The sequence below is a fragment of the Peromyscus leucopus genome, chromosome 13 (assembly GCF_004664715.2).
Source record: "Peromyscus leucopus breed LL Stock chromosome 13, UCI_PerLeu_2.1, whole genome shotgun sequence".
Classification (NCBI taxonomy): Eukaryota; Metazoa; Chordata; class Mammalia; order Rodentia; family Cricetidae; genus Peromyscus; species Peromyscus leucopus.
Genome location: NC_051074.1, coordinates 54,588,966 through 54,593,945, shown reverse-complemented (window position 1 = coordinate 54,593,945; position 4,980 = coordinate 54,588,966). Strand labels below are relative to the sequence as shown.

Genomic DNA, 4,980 nt, shown 5'->3' with positions numbered 1-4,980 from the left:
TGGTTTTAGAAAGTACTGCCAGTCTGCAGCCCCCTAATCACTGGCACCAGTAGAGGAGAGCCAAGATGGAGATAATCCCACAGCCAATCAGGGAAAAACACACTGCTCTTTAGTTTGGGACTACATTCGATTAGTTTCTTTTCCTGCAGCCATTCTTTCTGATTGTGTGCTCTCTAAGATAGTGCTCAGAGTAGTTGGCTCCCCTTGGGCACACACGAATTTGTAATGGGAGAAATGGCCCAGGTAGGCTGGTGGGCAGTGGTTCACCAGCCTGGGATTAACCAGCAGCCACAGGAAATTGCTAGTGGGTAATGTATAGAAGGATCATTGAGGTTTCTTATTCTTAAGCATATATTTTGTGTTGGGAGCCAACTGTACAATGTCTATGATTTTTATGAGTGTGTGTGAGAGAGAGAGAGAAAGAGGGGGGGCAAAGAAAACCTATGATAATTTTATGGTAATTTGTTAACACTGAAAGGGAATTACAAAGGTATTGCTTTTAGGAACTGAAGTCTTTTTTGCCCCTTTCTAGCTTTTAAAATGTGAGGCCTTTCACTTCTAAAGGAAAAAAAAAAATCAATCTTTTAGGTTTAGTAAGTGATTGGAATGTCACATAACAAGAAGGGAATATATATGGATAAGATTTATCATTCCCCAAAGATTCATGAAGAATTACACTATTTAACTGAGAAAGTCTGGGAGAAGACACACAGTAGTCTAATTTCAAACATTATCATCAAAACCAAAGAAACAATTCAGGTGTAGGTAGTGATCTTTCTGGCTTTCCCAAGCACCCTCCTGAGGTACTGAGGAAGCCTCAGAGACAGAGATACCGTGACCATGAAGGTCACTTTCCCAAGGTGAAGCTCATTCAATGCACTCTGTCTGTCCTGACCCTGGTAGTCCACAAGTGTGGGAAACTTCACTGCATAATTTGTGGTAGTGGGGAATTGCATTTATTCAGGATCCCCCTCCTTTTAAGAATGAAAATAGGGGCTGGAGAAAAAGCTAAGAGAACTCATTGCTATTTGGTTCCTATCTCCCACATGGTGGTTCACAACCATCTGTAACTCTAGTTATAGATCTAGAAGATCTGACACCTTCTTTTTACCACTGTAGGCATCAGGAGCACACACAGTGCTCATACAAACATGAAGACAAAACACTCATACACATAAAATAAAACAAATCTTAAAAAAAGAAAAAATTACAAAAAGAGGGAGACACAGATTTTATAGAAGAATGGAACCTGCTTATCTTCCAAAACATCATGAAGTGAATAATTTAGAGGAAATAAACCAAAAATCTATGTATATTACCTTTCTCTTGATAGACAGGTGAGAGATGAATGATGTATTCATAGATAACTCTGTCCTACTTTACAAAGCCAAGGATTAGGTCACTATTGATACTTGGTGATAGCAAAGTATCAGCTTACCAAAATCTTGTACTGAAGATGAGTGCCATTCTGTCCAGCTTCTCTTATGGCCCCTGTCCCCTAATGCAAGGGCATACTTGACATTAACTGGCAACTGGAATAATATGTTCTTGCCTACTCAACACTAGGAGCTGATTAGACCAAAGCTAAAATCTCATCCTAATTTTGCATTTTCTTTCCTGGTCCAGCACCCGTGATCAGGGCTGGCAGTACTTGTAAGGTCTGTGTTCTCAAAGACAAAAGAGTGGGGAGATGCAGCAGAGACCAAGAGTCTTGGGGACAGAGGGACAAGGACAAAAGAAACGCAGGAGCAGAAAGAGAGCACTGGAAACATTCTGGGTCTGCAAAATTCTGCTGCCCTTGCTAAAACTGGACTCCTTGGGATGCTTTAACGGCCTCACAGTAAACCTCTCCTTAATTAGTCTAGCTCATACGGGCATTTTCCTTTCTTGCAGTTGTGCGTAACTAAACTGTTCACCATGTTCACTTTCAAGAATTCTGAAGACAGCAGCAGCTTACATTTTCCTGCCAGAGTTTCAGACCTGACGTCAGAAGTGCCTTCACCACACCTTTGGCCTAAATGCCAAGGCAGTTCAGACAAACAGCACAGAGGCATTGTTAGCATACAGCCCGGACTCAGCTTGTTCCACTCCGTGGAAGTGGCTAAGAAACTTTAGATTATTCCTTTCTCAGGTTGCAGATTTGACATAAATTAATTAGTAAATAAAAATCCTTTGATCTGTTGCAATTTTGATTGAGCAGTAGAGAATGAGGAAAACAGTAGACCAAGAGAGTAAACACATTGTCCACGGCATTAAAGACAGCGAGAAGCTTCTGGGGTCCAGAAAGATGCTCTATTCCTATAATTATACTCTGGCTGGTATGTGTGAGACCCATAAATATTTCATTTGACCTGTTAAGTCAAGGTTTTAAAGAAAATAGTGAATGGTTCAAGGCAAGAACACTTAAGCGAACCACTGAGTCATGAAAACCATTAGGAGTTGTGTGTACAATTAATTAGCAAGCGAAGGTGTCAACACTGCATGCTGGTTAGTTTCCTTGTCAACTTGACACAACCCTAGGGTCACCTGGACAGAGAAAACCTCACCTGAGGAACTGCCTCGATCAGACTGGCCCATGGCCACGTCTGTGAGAAATTGTCGTGATTGATGTTTGGTGTGGATTAACCCAGCTCACTGAGAGCAGAGCTGGACCTTGGCAAGTGGGCCTGGCCTGTACAAGAGAGTAAAAGACAGCTAGAAAGAGAGAGACAGTGAGCAATGCTTGTCCACAGTTCCTGCCCTGACTGCCCTCAGTGATGAACTATGACCTGGAAATACAAGGTGAAATAAACTCTTTCCTTCCCAGTTTGCTCTTGGTCATGATATTTATCATGGCAACAGACACTCAATTTGTGTTCAGCAAACTAGAACACACTGAGTGTGAGGGGAATTAGAAAGGAAGACAATAATACAAATAATTCAAGGGGAGAGCATAAAGACTCAGAGGACTCAGATGACTTATTCTCAAGATAATCCCAACGAAGTTCAAATCATGTGGAAGTTACACTGAGGGATGATAGGAGAGTGGTGGGCACACAGAAACCCCGATGAATGAATGTCTTACACTGAACTTCACCCATGAATGGTAGTTCCAGAAGCTTCCAGAGTCAATCTGGACTCTGGACATTGGCAGGCTGAGAAGACCTGTGCGAAACCTACAGATTCCTTGGAGGAAGGGCCAGCTGGGCTCGTGAAAATGGAGACAGCACAACCTGTGGCCCGAAAGGCCCTCAAAGATGACATGAGTTTGTAGGTGGGAAGTGGTTATTCTCTTCTCTCTCTCCTCTCACAACTGGTCTGAGAAAAGTTAGATGCATCCTATTAGGTTACGGAAGTGGGTGAATGGGATATTAGCCTGAGAACCTATGATAACCTAGCATGTGAACTCTTTGATGTTTGCTGGAGGTGTCGCTGAGAGCAGTTTCGAATTCCTCTGGTATTTTTGTTCTCCTTTCTCATCTTGACTTTAGGTGATGATAAGTATTTCTTTTCAAGGAGAATTGTGTCTTACCTTCTTTCAGCTGTGGTCCATCATTGTTATACCAGAACCCTGGTAGTGGTGGTCAACTGTGGGGGAGGGGAGTCATCAATACTTTTCTGACTGCATTTCTGTGTTTTGTTGAGCCTAGAATTTTGCAGGTTTTTCTCCAGTGTTACTTTTTTCTCCTAACAGCAGTATCTCCTGCCTATTTCTGTGAAGCCTTTATCTCTATTGACTTTGTCTCCTTCTCTTATATGATATAAAACATTAGTGAGTGTTCCAGTTGAAAAGACAGCCTTCTTTTAACAGGGATAGATTTCCGGAAAAGTCTCCTCCCTGGCTAATAGGCCATCATGGTAGGGAAATCTCTGGGTGTATTTTACAGTAATTATTCTTTCTCTCCTCCCTCCACAGCCACCAGGAGATCTTTCTCGACTTTGCACTGTTAGAATTCCAAGAGACAGCATCTACTAAGGTGGAGGATCCCTCTCAGACTATGCTTCCCAGCAATTGTTCATGCTAGTCCACACTCAGCCTCTAGCAATTTATCAAAGTGCTATTTAAGTGGTTTCTTCTAGCTTATAGCTTGAGTGACTTCTGCTTCAAACACGAAGATCTATGCTATGCATCAGGAAATCTGAAACACCTAGGAATGAAGTTAATAAAGATACAGAAGTCTGCCAGTTTGACAGCTATAAAACACTGTAGAGAGGAATCGGGGAACACCTAAATAAATGGAGAGCCACACGATGGTTATAGATTGGAAATTTCAATATCACGAAGATATCAATTATGTCAGTTTCCGTGGCTGCCATGACAAATCACCACAAACTTAGAGGTTTCTAATAACACAAATTTATTATCTTACAGCTCTGTAGGTTGGAATTCTGATCAGGGCCTCATGAGATCAAGACTGTATTCCTTCTGTGGCTCTAGGGAAGAATCAGTTTCCTTACCTTGCCCGGCTCCCATAGACCACCCACTCTCTTTCCCAAGTACCTCTCCACCTTCAAAGCCAGGGACAGCATGTCAAGTTCCTTTTGTATTGCATCATTCTGATTTCCTCTTTTCTCATCTTCTTCTTATACATTTAAGGGACCTAAATGTCAACCCTGAGCCCAGCCACATGAGCTAGGTCAACTTCCATGTTTTAAAGTCAGTTGAGTAACAAGCTGAATTTACCCTTTGCCATACACCCTACCATATTTATAAGTCCCCAAAACTAGGGCATGGATAATTTCAGCAGGAGGAAGGAGAAAACTTAGTTCCACTTCCTTAAATGATATATAGTTTCAATGCATTTTCAATAAGATACCAGCGTGCCTTGTGTAGAAATTGCCAAGTTGATACTCAAATGTATAAAGAATGCCAAACATTTTAGAATACTAGACTAAACAATCTTTTAGAAGACCCTAATTCAGCAAAGTTACACTCTCTGATTATAAAACTGTCTATAAAGCCAGAGTTATCAAGACAATGTGTATTACTTTCAGAATATA

At 41.5% G+C, this 4,980-nt stretch overlaps 1 non-coding gene across 1 annotated transcript; it reads left to right on the top strand.

Moving 5' to 3' along the window:
- The first annotated feature begins 812 nt into the window (after nucleotides 1-812).
- On the top strand, nucleotides 813-972 carry LOC114705510. Its single transcript, XR_003736406.1, has one exon. It is a non-coding gene; the product is annotated as a U1 spliceosomal RNA (small nuclear RNA).
- Nucleotides 973-4,980: the final 4,008 nt, after the last annotated feature.